Source organism: Acinonyx jubatus, chromosome D1, assembly GCF_027475565.1.
Source record: "Acinonyx jubatus isolate Ajub_Pintada_27869175 chromosome D1, VMU_Ajub_asm_v1.0, whole genome shotgun sequence".
In the NCBI taxonomy this organism is placed as follows: domain Eukaryota; kingdom Metazoa; phylum Chordata; class Mammalia; order Carnivora; family Felidae; genus Acinonyx; species Acinonyx jubatus.
Window position 1 is genome coordinate 71530436 of NC_069390.1, and position 18231 is coordinate 71548666.

Sequence of the window (18231 nt, forward strand, 5' to 3'; positions counted from 1 at the left end):
GAGGCTATATTGGAGGCAGAAAGTAACTGTGATGGAGGAAATATGAGAAGAGTATAGTCAAGTTCAAGTCCTAAGGAATAGACGAGATAGTGGGAATGTTGGGTTAGGTGAAGAAAAAAATAAGGAAAAAAGATAAGGCCTTGTGATGATTATAAATTGGAGATGAAGAAAAAAAGATATTTATGATAACTCAGGTTCTGTTTTTAAAAATCTGGTAGTTGATTGTGACTTTATTCACATTGATTAGAAAAGTGCAAGGGGGAAAAAAAAACAAGCTTTCAGAGACCGAGGAGATGGTTCAAAGAGTCAAATTCAGTCAGAAGATAAGTTCTGGAGAGTTAAGCATAAAGTTGCAATTATAGTTAATAGTTAAGGATACAATATTTTTAAAAAGACAAAAAAAAAAAAAACAGGCTTGCAGAATAAAGGCTCAGGTTCTGAGCCTTATTGCAGGATTCCAAAGAAATTGAGTACATGTCTAAGTGGAACTGATGCTTTATATTTGGATTCATTCATTTGTTCAAAACAAATAATGTGCTATACACTACCTAGTGTTAGAGTAGATAAATAGAAACAGAAAGACTATTTTGGCAAAGTAATCCAAGCAAGTAATTACAATAAATTGTGATAAATCTTTCATTTTCGTGTTTAAAAAATGATGTTCTTATTGGTAAACATCCAGAACTCATATCATCCTTTTGCCCAAAACACTTTTATGGTCCAGGGGTGGGGAGAGTCAGGCCTTTGCAGATTCTTTGATTCTCAGACATAGAAGACCCTCAGTTTTTTGTTTGTTTGTTTTTTGTTTGTCACTTAACAGGTGGAGAATTCAAAGCCTCTCCTGGTAAAAGGAACAATAGTTACTGTTTTAAAGAGAATTTTTCACAGCTGCCAAGTCCACTGCAAAACCATGCCTGTGAACTAAAACTCTGGAGAAATCCCAGAAAAGCACCTATGATGCTTCCAGGCAAAAGTCAAATATGCTCATTCTCAAACCGCCAGACCCCAGCAAGACTGCACTGAAAATCTTGAATTCAAAACTTACTCAGTAAACACTTTAGTAAGACCTCATGGATTCTTCGTGCTCGTTTATAGTAACCATGATCATTGGAGGCATTATTTCAACACTCTTTCACTATCATAAATTTCATATCTATCAAGGGCTATAATTAATGACTTCACATTGGGCAATAACAATGGGCTTCTAATTGCGATATAACATGTAGACTTGCAGACAATGGCAGAAGGTATATCAGAAAAGGTGTCATTCTCCACCTTTTATTTAATGACTATTTAAAAGACCGTGCAAATCAAAATTGTTAAGATCTAATACTACTGGATCTCAGAGCCATCTTGAATACTTCCAAAGAATACCAAGGTTTAATGCTTCTTTTGATGAAAACAATAACATGCCCTCTTATGATGTTTTCTAGGAAGAGTAATTTCTATACTATTTTGATACCTCTGAAAAAGAGAGAAGGGGAAACAGCAGCTAGCTCATGATGGAAATTTTGGATTGATACCTCAAGATGGAAATTTTGGATTGATACCTGTTCTCACAGTTAGTTATTGACTATCAAGAATTTGATCTTGGGATGGAAAAAAAATTAAAAACCAGTAGACCTAAGGTAAGTCTAAGACAAGACAAATTGTAGGCTGCCCTCATTAATGTGTACATGCTCAGAGGCTCTGGAAATCCAGTTAATAACCTTGGGTCAGTGAAGAAGAGAACCCCCCTTGACTTTATAGAGGTCATTTATGTTCATCCCAACTTATTAAGGTGAGAATAATGATCAAACCAAAATTTTCTGCAGTGAAAAGGCTCAAGAACTAAATAGAATAGTCTAGAGTGTGCCTTTTACCCATGTGCAAGCAGAATTGTATTCGTTACATAAATCTTATTAACCAAAACAAGTACCAAAGAAATGTTAAACATAGAACATAATGTACTATCAGCATTATCATACAATATGTAAAAGAAAATTATGCTCACATATATAACATATGTTCAGCTATTTCCAGTTGCCAGTATAATTCAAATGAAATTCATAACACCTTATCAACCAGTCAAAACAAATACAAAATCCCTAAGAGACTTATTATATTGTTGTATACTTTTATTACAGGTTTTGCTTTAAATTTCAGAATGTAATGGATTTCTAAAATAGTAGAGAATAGATCTATAATCAAAACACTGGATATAATGATGGGCATCGAAGCTCTTGTCCACTTGAAGGAAAATACACCTAAGAATAATGGGATAAATGGGTAGAAAGAGGGAAAGTTTCTCTATAACCTTAACTCCATACCATTTGAGTATATACCTATTTAAACTACCTGGGAGGCCAGCCCAGCCTAGCTCCCAATAATTGAGGTAGCAAGCCCTAGAGAAATAGATCATAGTATACCTTTATTGCCTAACTTTGTCTTTTCAAAGGAACATATTTAATCATAGAATAGCCCGTATATAGAAGCCTTTCCCTGGTGAGCATCAGTATAGAAGGGGGAGAGGCTAACTGGGGAAATGTGGATTCCATCCCCATTTGTAGGAGGAATGGGAATCTTAAGGGTTTTCATTTTTTAAAACGTGTACAGAGTTCATAGTATCAGTAAAGCCCTTTAATTTCCTTGGCACTATGCAAATAATGATTCCCTTATTCAAATAGAGTCTTCTGTACCCTGAAGCACAGAGCCAACTCAAAAATACGAGGAAGTAAAAATTGAAAGTCCAAATATTGCCCTTGCAATGTAAATGATGCTAATAATGATAACAACAAAGGGTGGTTATTTTTTCTCCTTACATATACTTTTGATGACTGTTATTAACCGAGTGTTACTATAATTCATGTATATATGATAAATAGCACACAGCTGAGCCTGTATCTTCACATACTGCTGCCGTGTATATATTATATAAAGTATGTATGTATAGATAACCAAACTAAGGTGTAACCATACAACAGATAAGTACTCAGCAATAAAAATGAATAAACTATTGATATGTGAAACAGCATGGATGAACGTCAAAAGCATTATACTAACTGAGGGGCACCTGGGTGGCACAGTCTGACTCCTGATCTCAGTTCAGGTCATGATCTTGTGGTTCGTGAGTTCAAGACCCGCATTGGGCTCAGTGCTGACAGTGTGGAGCTGGCTTGGGATTCTGTCTCTCCTTCTGACTTTCCCCCACTGGTACTCTCTCTCTTTCTCTCTCTCTCTCAAAATAAATAAACTTAAAAAAAAGCATTATGCTAATTGAAACACACATCCATAACAGACTACATACTGCATGGCTCTGTGCACTTGACATTCTGGAAAATTTAAAACCATACAGTCAAAAATCTCTCAATGGGTGCTGGGGATTTGAGGAGGAAGGAGATGGACTACAAAGGGGTACAAGGACAGTATTGGGGACTGTTACAGAATACATTTGTCAAAATGCATAGAACTGTATATCCAAAAATGAATTTTATTATATATAAATTATATGTAAGTACAGCTGAATAACTTCTAGAAGTTAGGGCACTTATCTGTTTTACTTGCTTTAAATATGCAACAGACATATTGAAGTTTTGTAAATGTGCTTGTCAATGATAATGATGCTGATATTGGTGATGATTAGCATCCTCCAAGGCTCACTGGAGAAAACATGGAGGTCTTAATGACAAACCAAAGTTTGTTTTTCCCCACCTGAATACATTGTAATTTCAGGGACTTTTTCTTTTAGCTAGAATTCAGTAGTGATATAGGCTTGAGCATACAGCTTTCCTTTCTACAGTTTCCCAGTGGGTCAGAGGTTTCACATTGACACTGCTCCAATGCCTCTGACAGACCCCTCCACCCAACTTGTTTTTGCTTCTAGCAATGTTCACCTTCAAACTAGCCCAAAATTAGTGGAAAAGTTATCGTCGGCTATAAAGAAAAACAGATAAAGAAACCGATCAGCATATAATCATACGCTTGACAAAATCCCCCAGTTTTTAACAATCTATTTTTAATGTACTCAGGGATTTAGATGTTCTTCTGGGAGTTGTATAGGAATATTCCTCCTTCAAATAGTCTGTCATCCTCCTGACTCAAAATGATAAGCTGGCATATTTTTAAAAATAAGTGGTAATGTTTACAACTTAAGTATTATTTATAAATAATTAATCCTTGTTTAAACTCAGTTTTAGAGCTAGGGGTTTGTAGACGTTTTATTTACAGCAGTTTTTTTTCCATTGAAAGGCCCCACCGTTTTATTTAGTTGGTTCGACTAGATTATATTTACATGCACTTTGGACTTCTATCAGTTAAATGCTGTTAACACTACTTCTGTTTATGTGATGATGAAGTGGTTACATTTAAATATTTTTTTATTTGTGGTGCCTGTCCACAAAGTAGACTTGATATTATTGTTTATCCAACTGAAATAATAAATTTAAAGAGGAAGGGGATGAAGTCTGAAAAACAACAACAGAGTAGATGGTATCTGAGGGAAGTTATACCATTAGGAGAATACACTAAGATTTTGAGAAGGAGATAGGACACTAAAATCTATAGGCTAAGGAAAATGATCCCTTCCCACTCCTAGAACTAAAAGTGTCTTAAGGTAGATATTAAGCCATATTTTAAAATTCAAAAAATAATTAAAAGAAGTCAAGAAATATGTCAAAGGTCTCAATGTTTTTCACCAAAGGAGGATAACTTCTACATTTATTCATGCATTATATGCCTTCAAATGTGTTTAATTGACTAAAACCAAAAAATATATCAGGACGACAGATCTGTATCTCAATGCATAAGCAGTTAACCCGCCCATGTCACAAACATGACCAGAACACCTGCTGCATACAAGATGCTCTAATAGCCTGGGTCTTATTGTTAATTAGGTTATAATCAAAATCTTTTACAGTGGAGTGACCTTTAAAGTATGATTTCTGGTGCCCACCAGAGCCATAGAATCAGAAGGTCCTAAATGTGGAGTCAGGGAATTTGAATGTTTTTACCAATTTCTCTACCCCCTTACCAACATATAACAACACACTTAATAACCATGAATAAGCTGATGGTGGTAATCACTGACTTAGTTTTGAAGGTAAATTCTAGTTTTGAAATTCTTTAGATATATGATAAATGTAACAAAGAAGAGTGCTCTAAGCCAGTGCTTCAGGCCATTTTCTGCCTACAGTTCATTAACTCTCTACTGGCATGATTTATACCATCACATTCATTTAGCCTTTAGTTCCTTTTAGTTAGCCACAATGGACTCGGTCTTTTAAACTTTGCTTTTATGACTTATATATCTGCCTATTTGACATTATGTCCAGTTCAGATCACCTACTTTTTCATAAAAGCCACCAAAACCTTAGCATATTGACTGAAGAAAGATAAAAATCAGTGATCTGAGAACAAACATTATTCCTTTATATAAAATACCAAAATATATAAAATTCAGGCTTTTTCCCTTCTGTTATTTAGGAAGACATCCTGATATATACCAGCTGAAAACTTTTAAAACTCTATCCTTTTAATCTTATGCTCCGAGAATGATCTGCAAATTCCAATACCAAATTTATGTTGGCCTTGTAGATGCCAAAGAATTTCTTAGAGATACAATCATTCTGGCACTGAAGTTCTGCAGATGATTCCTTGGAAGAAAATTAAACAAGACAGTTATCTGAACATGTTTAAATTACCTTTTTAGGAATTTTGTTGCACTCAAGGACAAAGTTCTACTTTGAGGGTTTTCTTTAACAATGTGAGAATTTGCAAAAAGGAAAAAAAATTAAATAGAAACTGATACAATCTAAACTCTCATTCTAGAACAGATGTCTGTGCAAATACCAAGCATGAGAGGATGATAGAATGTGGTTACCCCAAATAAAAAGCACTAAATCATTTCACCCATTTGAGCCTTTTCTCAGTCAGAATATGCAACATAATTCTGATTTTAATGGCTTCAAAATAATTGACATTTTTCCTGCACACTAGATGTCCAATGAAGGTTTACAAGCAGGCTGAAGCTTTCATAGTCACTCAAGGACCCAGAGTGATTCCCCTCCCCATCTTGACCGATGATTAGAGCAGGAAGTTGGGAATGTAAATTTTGCAATGGCTCTTAAAACTCCTAGAAACACAGGATATCCATTCTTCTGCTCTGGAGAAAGTACATCAAGTGGCCCTACCTTTAAAGGGAGGAGAAAAGGGCATTCCTGCCATGTGCTCAAGGAAGAGGAGAATGAATTATGTGCCAAACCGTGAGACCATTACAGAACCAAGGCCATACTTTTCAAGAGTTTGGAGAAAGGCATCACATAATAATAGGCTCTGATGATGACACAGAGACCTAGTGAAACAACAGCCTAGGGAAGTGCTGAGTCACAAGCAAAGAAGCATATGCAATGACCCAAGTCATCTGTGAAAGGGAGGATAGGTAGAGAGCCTCTTACAATCAAAGCCAGTAAATATGGAAAGATGAGGGCAGATGGAGTAAGCTTAGAAACAGAATGGAAAATGGGAGTTGGAAGTATTTTTCTCTCCCAATTCATGGTCAAATATAGGAAATTTCTAGGGTGTCTTGGATTTCAAGTGGAGGTATAGTCAGAGCAACTAGACATTGTGTAGGCTCTATTGTAGTACATTTTTATTATCATACCAATGTTATGTAAGCTCAAAACTGTCCAATGGATTAATTAAGTAATTAATGGTGAAAGTAGTCACATTAGCATTCAAAACAAGAATTTAAAATAATGTAGTAGCCACTTCAAAATCAGGATTGGCCATTTTTAGATTTACATTACTTGGCAGTCAAGGTAACGCTGTTTGATCATTGCTACTGAAGTTCAGAGGCTAACATTTATTCCCATCTATGGGATTAGTCCTTCTCCTACCTAGGAAAAAGTACATGTTGAATGATTGGGTAAGATGAATACCTGTTAATTGTGGTTTTTAACATTTTAATTAATAACTATGCTTCAGGGATCATGCAACAAGATGGATATGACTAACACTACCCTTAAAATACCATAAAAAATCTCCAAAATAAGGGCATGATATGAAGAATCACCAAGGTCTTAAACAAAAAATTAAAATACTCTCTCCCAGTCTCATTTCTACCTCAAATCCTTTCATTAAACATACAAAGCAGGATAGAATATATCGGTCTTCTTCACTAGACTGAGGACTCATTAGGGCTAGGGATTAGGACTTTTTTCTGGGTTTCCCCAGACCACTTTTTTTAACATAAAAACAAGCAGTATTTTTTTTTCTTTTTGTGGCAGGGATATTTAGGAAGACTTCTGTGACTTGTCTGGCAAGTAAAATGTGGGTAGGAATTAACAACACATCATTTCTGGGCAGAAACTTTAAGCACCAGTATGGGCTTTACCATATGTCCTTTCCCCCGCCACAATAAATGGTAATGTTCTAGACAGAGATTCTACTAATCTGGATTTCCAAATTAAAATCATGTGGAACAAGGCCTCAACTGACTAGCAATGGATATGAGTGAAAAGTATTTTCTGTTCTTATGAGCAACTAACATATTAGTATTGCTACCTCAGCATACACTAGCCTAGTCCTGACATATGCAGTACATTCAGAACAAAGCAAAAGGCTTCCAAGAACAACAAAATGCTATTAAGAAAAACAATAGTTGAAATAGAATCCACAAACAAGCCTGTGCCTTTTTTTATTTATAGCTCATTTCTGAGACTCAAGTTTAGATTCTGAATATAAGATCTGAAGGTCAGAAAAGTCAGAAAAGTTCAGTCACTTGGTCAATTTCACAAAGGACTTCAAAATCCATGATCTTTCCATTGTCCCATGTGTCATGGAGATTCTTATTTTGCATAAAAGAAAATGGAGATTGGGGAAGTTAATTGGTTACCTCTTCATAACTGAGCTCAACTGACTCCATGTCTGGTGTTAACTCCACTACTATAGTAAGAATACCTTTGTTTTTGGAAAAGGCACTTGATTTTATATTCTAGAAAAGTAATACAGCTGACTTTAAGTTATCCTACGTGCATACTTTCCATTCCCTTATCCTTTCCACCTTCTGTGCAGGTGAATTGAAACCTTAGCTCTGCCTCTTAGTAACCATATGAACATAAGTCAAATACCTATAAAGTGGTGACAAATATGTAAGGCCCCAGCACACTGTAAGAAAGAAGACAATTCATAAATTTTTATTTCTGTCCTATGTGTTCTATGTAAGAGTCCGTACTGATGAAGATGAATATAGTCAGGGCACCTGGGTGGCTCAGTTAACCATCTGACTTCAACTCAGGTCATGATCTCAAGGCTATGAGTTCAAGCCCCACGTTGGGCTCTATGCTGGCAGGCAGAGCCCACTTTGGATCCTCGATCTCCCTCTCTCTTTTCCTCCTCGACTTGTTCTCTCTCCCTTTCTCTCTCTGAAAAATAAACTTTGGAAAAAAAAGATGAATATAGCCAAAAATATGAGCAGTCACAATTAGAAATGGGCCTCAAAAATGTGGGTAAGCATGTATTTTTACTTCCTTTAGCACCCATTCATCACGAAAAGGTATTGCCCTATGACATCAAAGTTGAGAATTAGGCAGATTGGATTAAATATTCTCATGTTAACATTTCAGAGGTGTTGGGGGAAAAGGCAAGAATTCTACTTTCTCTTCTGTATTAAAAAACTAATTAAACTCCAGAAATTTCCTGAATCCACTCCAGGTTAAGGAAGCTGATTGACAGTACTCCAGGGTTTGACAGTTAAGTAGAAAAGTCAGGAGTCTGTTTCAGACTGGAGGTTCACAGTCTGTCACTCAGGCTCTACTCAACAGGGCTCAAAGAAAATGAGAGATGCCCTAATGGGTTTTCTGGCCCCTATTGAGATCAAAGGCAGTAGGTAACTTGGCTAGCCTTTCTTCTCTGTCTTTCCCAATCCTCTTGCCCTTCAGATGATTAATCTGAGCCCATAATCAAGGATTTTGGGGGCCTGAGTGAATTTTGCTATAACCCTGAAAAGAAGAAAAAAATAGTGCAAAGGGAAAATAGTTATCCTCAAAAGGACATTCAATATCCATATTCTATTAGCAACCTTGCCTACCCTTCTATACATTCTATAATCTGGTAATGGATCTACTTGACATTTATAAAAGACATCTATGCTGTATCATGTTCTTCCCTGTGGGAGATATTTATAAAATTGCAAGAATGCTTCCTCTCTATCATGTCTAAGAGAATACTAGAAATTACAAGTAGAAGTTATTGTATTATCTATTAATTCTCAGTGAAAAAAATTTTCAGCCCTAATTTTTTTTTTTTTTAATATCAGCTTCCTCTATTATACCATCTGTTTCGTTTGGATGAAACTGGGACTCCGCCATTGCTCTTTGCTGCTATACTCCTAGGTCCTCCCTTTGCTCAGGCTTTTCTTCTCTGAAATGAAGTCAGCACTTCAAACCCTGTAGAAAGTAAATGTATCTGCTATCTAAAGTTTCTTCAGTTTGCAAGCAGAAGATATATGGGTTATTTAATTCCCATTTCTATGCCTACAAAAGTACACTACCATCTTCTACTTGTTCCACAGTAGGAATATATCTGATTTATCTTTTGCTTTTTACACTAAATGGGAAGGCTTCAAGCCAGGTCTTTCATTCTGGAAAATGCTTATCTTTTATTGGAGGAGAATTCTTTTTGTTAATGCTATTCTAAAACTCTCCACCTTGTGAAAACTGGTTCAACTGCTGGCCAGGTTGAGTCATATAAAGTGGTTACCATAGTGGCTAGTGACTTAATGAAAAAGAATCAGTGGGCTGCATTTTGGACCAGCAAATCAGGTCAGAAAGAAAATAACCTTTCTTTTCTGTAAGCTTCAGTCATTTTAGTTCAGGCCCTGTCTAAAGTCTTTACATCATTCTGAAAGATTCAATTGTCAAGCACTGAAGAATCTATCTATCTTCGCTCTCCTACAAGACTCCTTTATGGACTCCTAGATTCCTGATGAAGCCAGAGGGTTCAATAATTATTATGTCTATATTTTGTTGCTTCCAACAAAATATGAATTGAAATCTAGATTTTTTCTCCCCCCCCCACCCCTAAGATATTATGGTATGGTTTCTTTCAGGTGGCTAGCTCATTTTGTTTGGTGCTAATGAATCAAGGGTTATAAAATCAAACCCAAGTGAATCAGTTAAGTTTGCCTGTGCTTACAGTGGACAAACAGCCAAAAGTACTTGCTTTCCAGATGGAAGGTTAATAACTTCATTTATATGCATAAAGAGAATCACTAAGATGTTGAAGTTTTTCCATGAATAGACAGTCTCAACTCTTCACATAACCTGTACATAGTTCAACACTCTTAAAGCAAGGCATTTTATTTTCTATAATCTTAGAGCTAGAAGTCATCTCAAGAGGTCTTTGGATCTGGCTCCTTGCCTTCCAACAGGTGAATTTGAATTTTATTCATTGCTTAGCTCACTCCTTCTGGAGATGGAAAACAACCAGCAAGCCCTTTCTTAGTGCCCTTTAATATTCTTAAAGACAAAGTCATTCCCTTTTCTTCTCATTTCATTAATCATAATATGCAATTTTTAGAATTCCAATTACATATTTAATGTATTTATCTTCATTTTTAGAATTTTTTAAATGTTTATTCATTTTTTGAGAGAAAGAGGGCACATGGGAGGGGGGTGGGCAGAGAGGGAGGAAGACACAGAATCCAAAGCAGGCTCCAGGCTCTGAGCTGTCAGCACAAAGCCTAATGCTGGGCTCAAACCCACAGACTGAGAGATCATAACCTGAGCCAAAGTTGGCTGCCTAACTGACTGAGCCCCCCAGGTGCCCCTAATTTATCTTTTTTGCCCTGATTTTGTAGAGAGTCACTACAATAAACACAACAATTTTTCTTCCTGACCCGAGTCTACAGTGACCCCATAGAGGATCATGAAGTGAACTCTGAAGAAAGTAACTCATTTAAATGTGTTCATTGGATTATTGAAATATATATATATATATATATATATATATATATATATATATATACACACACACACACAAAGAATGGCACCTTAAGGCATTCATCTATTTACATCCCATTATTAGCTTCTCTGAGGATTAGAAGTGGTATCCTTAATAATGTCAACATTTCTTAATGGAACTAGAACCATTTTATAATACAACTGTTATTCATTTGCTGCAAAGACATTTCCACCCACAATCATCATTGCCCCATATAATGGGAATAATGTGCCAAACTGGAAACAGTAGAGGGAGGTGGCACATGTCCCTTTAAAAAGGGACATCATACATGGCACAGCTGCACTTGATTTAAAGGCTCCCAGAGCTAAAATGTTTGCCTGAGAATTGAGTCTTGGGTAAGTATTATTTGCAGAATAAATAAAACAAAGTCCCGATCTGTTAGCCACATAGATAATTTGACCTGTAGTATTACAATGCTATTAAAAAGAAACCTAAACAGCCTGAAAATAAGCCATCAGACAGAAACATTTTAAATAGGACCTAATAAAAAATAGAGAATGTTCCATCTGAGACCAGGAAAAGTAGCAAATTTTAACTTAAAATCAAGGAGTGACCACTGTTGCAGATGGAAAAGAGCCTAAGTGTCAGTAACAACTGAAAAAGAACTTTTGACAGAAAATGAAAGATTACAAAGAAGAAATATCAGTCACATAAGGGCAAAACCCAGAGTCTGAATGTTCATAATTCCTTTTTTTACCTCCAAAATTAGAGAGCACTACTTCAAGGTTATTCCAGCGAGGGTGAGAGAATCTCCTATGGCTACTCTGCAAGTTAGATTTGCTCTGTTTGCTTTGTTTCACAGGCAGAAATGGGTCTTCTATACCCATAGAGAATGCAGGCTTCATTGTTGTTGGCCAGCTAGTGGGACAACACGGGTCACTTATTAGATTGTTACCTAATCCTCAGTTTGTGTATGGATGCCATTATTACAATAATGCCAGGGCCATTATTTTTATTACTTTGTTGAGAATTTGGGTGATAAATCTGTAGATGGTTAAGAGCATTCCAGGGCTGTTCCCATTAGTGACATCAATGATTCCTTAAAATCCATTTTTGTGATATTTAATTAAAATCCACATGTCTATCAGTATAGAAAACATTAACTAAATGAAATTGAATTTAAGAAGTCTTCTTTGCAAATAAATAATGGGTCCAGATGTCCACTGGGTAGACAGGAGTAATTAGGCAGAAACTTTAACCTTGACTCTTTGCTCTTAACCCTCAGTGAATCCTTTTGCACTTCCACTGCAGAAGCAATAGCATTTCTTCATGCTCACAAGACTTGCATGCATTTGGATTGCTCAAGTTATTTACATGAAATACACCTTTCATAAAATACAGTGTGTGTGTGGGTGTGCGCGCGTGTGTGTGGTATGAGGAAGGTTGCATTTGTCAAATTCCTATTTACTCTAAAGGTTGGATTAAATGTTATCTTCTCACTTTTTTTATTTTTTAATTTTGAATTCCAGTTAACACATGGTGTTCTATTAGCTCCAGGTGTACAATACAGTGATTCAATAATTCCATACATCGTTGGGTGCTCATCACAATAAGTACACTCCTTAACACCCATCACCTATTTCACCCATCCCCTATCCCCTCTGGTAACCATCACTTTGTTCTCTGTAGTTAAGAGGTCATTTCTTGATTTGTCTTTTTTTTTCCTTTGCTTATTTGTTTCTGAAATTCCACATATGAGTGAGATCATATGGTACCTGTCTTTCTCTGACTTATTCCTCTTAGCATTATACTCTTCAGCTCAATGTTGTTGAAAATGGCAAGACTTCATTTTTTAGTGGCTAAATAATATTTCATTGTGTATGTACACACACACACACACACACACACACACACACACGGCTTCTTCATTCAACCATTGATGGCATCTGAACTGCTTTGACAATTTGGCTATTGTAAATAATGCTGCTATAAACACAGGGGTGCATGTATCCCTTTGAATTGGTGGGTTTTTTTTTAATTTTGGGGGTAAATACCCAGTAGTGTGATTACTAGATTGTAGGGTAGTTCTATTTTTTAAATTTTTTGAGGAACCTCCATACTGTCTTCCCAGTGGCTGCACCCGTTTGCATTCCTACCAACCGTGCACACGAGTTCCTTTTCCTCTACATCCTCGCCAATACTTGACATATCTTGTGGGTTTTTTTTTTTAACTCCTTTAGGTGTAAGATTAGGTTGTTTGAGATTTTTCTTTCTTCTTGAGGTAAGCCTGTATTGCTATAAACTTTCCTCTTAGAACTGCTTTTGCTGCATCCCATAAAGGTTTTGGGACCATTATGTTTTAATTTTTGTTTCCATTCACTTTTTGATTCCTTCTTGGATTTCTTAGTTGGACCACTCATTGAGTAAATGCTATCTTTTTAAATAAAACTTTCACTGACAGCTAAGTGACCCCAGAGTCCTTTGTACTCTCATAATTTGGTCATTCTTCTAATCCTCAACAGTCGTCTAAAAACAACATAATTCTTTACAGAGTCCATGGAATGGTTGAGGGCAAAGACAGAATTATTTAATCACCAGTATAATCCTGGATTTTACCACAATATATAGCATATTGGCACCCCCATGTATGTTAGCATGGGCTGAATACATGAATGAGTTTTATCCCAATATTGCCGAGCTAGCCCAACAATTATTACTGGCTCCTGAATATCAAATTGCTAACATGCACTACAGCCTTATAAACAAGATATATTTTCTGTGCTCCTTAGTCTTTTATTCTGAACTACATGTCTTGACCAGCTGCCTTTAAGATGCACATCAGAAACAAGGGATACAGATATCCATCTCATGTCCTGAAGACATGCATATGCATGTATGTGTGTGTACAAACATTTATATGCGTATAGATAGATATTCCTTATTTTCTACATAAGGACATATTCAAGTTCATACCCAAATTACCTTGTTAGTGGTCTTCCCTGGTCTCTAATCAAGGTATTTCACATTCCTTTCTCTCTTCTTTGATCTAGTAATGTTTGTTAGCCTGTATTATGTTGTGGTCCTTCTTGTCTAGGTTTTTTTTGACCCTAACATCTGAGGCCCCTACAGCAGCTGATTGACCAAATGTCCTTCTGCTTTAAAAGTCTAACTATAGGGGCGCCTGGGTGGCGCAGTCAGTTAAGCATCCGACTTCAGCCAGGTCACGATCTCGCGGTCCGTGAGTTCGAGCCCCGCATTGGGCTCTGGGCTGATGGCTCAGAGCCTGGAGCCTGTTTCTGATTCTGTGTCTCCCTCTCTCTCTGCCCCTTGCCCGTTCATGCTCTGTCTCTCTCTGTCCCAAAAATAAATAAATGTTGAAAAAAAAATTAAAAATAAATAAATAAATAAAAGTCTAACTATATATATCAAGTTGAAGTTATTTTTTGGCTAGAACACTATATAGGTGATATTTTGTCCTCATTTTGTCATATTGGGAGACACGTCGTGGCAATTTGTGCCATTAGGAGTGATGCTAAATTTAGTCATTCTGATAAGATTTTATCTGACAATTGACCCATTATGAAGGTAAGTTTATTACATTTTTAATAAGTATTTGAGTTGATGCTTTCAGATTAGGATAAACTGATTTTCATTGTCAACATCAATTATTACAGTAGATGTTATGAAATAATTTTCCTAGTTTTAGCATTACTTCTGTATTTAGGAGGTGATAATTTTCTTGAAGAGTTTTCCCTTTGCTCTGCTTAATTTTTAAGTCTCCTTCCTCCAACAGTAAGATATTATGTCCTCATTAATATGTTTAGGCACTTGATCCAAAAAACATATATTTAAGATTGGTACACTAATAGCATTAAGACCAAATCTACACATAGTAAAATATCTCTTAATACTTTTTAAGATTAGTAAAATTCCAAATATGTTCTCAGGGTTCTAAGTTTTTTCTTTGTACTCATTTGATTTACACTTAGTATTATTTATATTTATATACAGATTTGGTAGGTTTGTCTCCTTTATCCATATGAATATATAAGTGTTTTTTAAATAAATATTAATCTAGTTCAAAATCTCAAAGCCATATAAAAAGACCTATATTGAAATCTTATGTTTTATCACTTTATCTTTACTAAACATCCACAGTCTTTTTTCATTAGATTTTATATTATGTGTATAAAATTATCTGGAGATATATACACACATATCCTGCCTGGTACTTAACGTTGTGGCTCATGTAAAATCTTTTATGTAGCTCTCACTTTCTCTAGTGTTTTGGGGTTTTTTTCCTTTGAAACTACAGTTCCAATATTGCCTCAGTTTGTAACTTTCTGCTGTCAAGTCCAATAACTATCTAATTTCTTTTTGACAGGATAATTTTCCTTGAAGCTCTGAAGACTGTATCTTAAACTCTAATAGTTTTAATAGGGTATATTTTGTAGTCTGTTGCCCTGCATTAATTTTCCTGGTTACATGCTAGATGCTTTCGAGGTGTATTTTTGAACAACCATATTCTAGAGAATTTTCTTTCATTGTAATCATAGCCAATGGATTTATTTTAGGGACTCCAGTTACACGTATGCTGGAAATTCATTGCCTATTTTCTATATCTTTTCTTCCCATTTTTACTTCATTTCACTTCTAAGGTTGATTTTTCACATCTTTTGATACTATATTTTTAATCAAGCCTATGGTCTCTTGAACATTGTAAATTTCTAAGAATAAAATCTTTTCATTATTGAAACTGAGCAACTTTTTCATTAGCCTCCCCACTTTTTTGGTCCAATTATTACATTTTGAATTTCTGGCACAATATTTGATATTGCTTGCCTTTTTTGTTTGTTTTTACCTCCAAATGTTTCTTTAAGCACATTTGAGTTCACAGACTGGTGCTCAATTTTTTTCTGTTTTAGTTTTTTAGAAGTTGGCAGGGAGAATTTTAAACTAAAATGTTCTCATCCTCATTTTCTGTTTTCTTAGAGTACATTTCCTTGGATGTCATTTTAACTTCTTGTTTTTGAAGTCCTAAATTCCTGACCAGAGCTGTATTTGTATGTGAACTGGTTAAGTGCTTTGGGTGACTTACTAGGAAAATTATCCTGTCGCAAAGAAAATTAGATACTCATTGGACTTCACAGCAACAAGTTTCAGAGTATCCTCTTCTGATATAACAATATTTATAATTTAACCAACATGTGATTTGGGGGAGCTGGGTGGATGGGTCTATGTTCCTGTTCTTTCTGATCTTACAATTGATGAAATAGCTCTACTTTCCCTTTCCCACCATGCCTCCAAGGGATTCCTTATATTTCCTGATTACCATCTCTCCTAAAACATGGTAATGAAAGTAACATTCCTTCCTGAAAAGAAATGCCCCTTCCTGTTCTTTAAAAAAAAAATTTAACGTTTATTTTTGAGAGAGAGCGAGCATGTACACACAGGCAGGGGAGGAGCAGAGAGCGAGGGAAACGCAGAATCTGAAGCAGGTTCCAGGCTATCAGCACAGAACCCCGTGTGGGGCTCAAACCCAAGAATGTGGGATCATGTCCTGAGCCAAAGTCAGACCAACTGAACCACCTAGGCACCCCTGCTCCTTCTTGTTCTGTGCATTTTCACATCTTCTTTCTGATTTCCTAGTCGTCAATGCTCAGATATGCCAGGTCTCTGGCATGTCCTTTGCATTCTCTTCATCTGCCTTGAAGTAAGTTTATCTGTGTTTCATTACCCATAGGCTCCCCTATATTCTCTTTTCTGTACTAGGTCTGTTAACACCATTGCAGATTCCGGAGCTGGTTCGGGTGTGTTTGTAGCTCCCTATTTACCTGAGATTTATGAATTTTAACATTCTACGTATCCTAGGTATAGTTAGGCATGGTTAATATTGATACAAACACATTTCAATGAGAAAAGCAAATTGTATATAATGACATTCAACTTTAGGTAGACCTTTTATCTGACAGGAACTGATAACCAAATATTTACCAATTTTAGTACTCATTCAATTCTAGTCTTGAATTAACTGATGATTCCCCAAATGAATTTGAATTATTATGAAATAATAGGGGAAGTAAATATATGTGGCTATAAAAGCACTGATTAGACCTGGAAAACTTGGGGGTTTGTGTATGGAAGTTTTATGATGAAGTTTTATAATATCCATTCAACAAATACATGGATTTTGTGTGTACCAAGACGCTGTATTTACACTGGTGATACAACTGTTATGACTAAAGAAATGCCTTTCCTTCTTAGAATTTGTATTATCATGAGTAGATATCAAATATCTACAATAGCTGCAGTATAAAACTAAACACTTTGACTAGCATCTCAAATACAAAAATGTAACAAAAAATTATGTATATGAATAGATTATTCACAGGGGGGAAAAACCAAAATGGCAAACAACTACAGAAATTCTCAACCTCATTTATATGGAAATAAGTGAATATTTGAATTTTGCTGAAATAACACATTATATTCACCAAAAGTACAAAAATAGAAAGTATACCACTACCACATATTGACAGACACTGTTAATGGTCATTTAAACTAATAGACCAGTTGTGGAAAGAATCTAGAAGTACTTTGTACAACATAAATATCCTATGACATTGCATTATTATTGTATGTGTATGAATCCAAGAGAGAAATGCATAAGGGTCTTTACTGCATAGTTTCTAGAAGGGACTATATTCAAGGATGGTGTTTGTGGAGAGATGAAGTAGAAGGTAATATCATTGTCCATTAGTAGAGTAATGAATAAATTAAGTGTGATATACACATAATGTCAAAAGCTATACAGCACTTAGAAACAATACAATGTTTCTTAATGCATGAAAAAGAACAGTAATAAACTAAGAACATATAAATTTAATACATTACAAGGATTTCCTATAATGAAGAGTTGAAAGAAGAGGAGATCAGTTATGAAGGGACAAGACAATAGTGTCAGAAAGGAGAGGACTCTTGCAAGGAACAGAAGGGTGACTAACCCAATGCTACACACAGGATCACATCAAAAACCTGAAACATAACAAAACAATATAAAGACAAACTTTGTTCTTGATCAGCCTTTCCTACTTGAAGGGCTCATACAAATAATAGTTATTAAAAATCCCATTCCTGGCAGGTCTATGACTTCTGATAGAAGAATGATGGTCATTTTCATCATTTTTATTATTTTATTTCTCTCCCAGAATAGCTTTTAAAGCATAAGGATACTTGTTCTTTATTAATTTATCAAACATTTATGCTGACTATATTCACCAGAGAATATAAAAA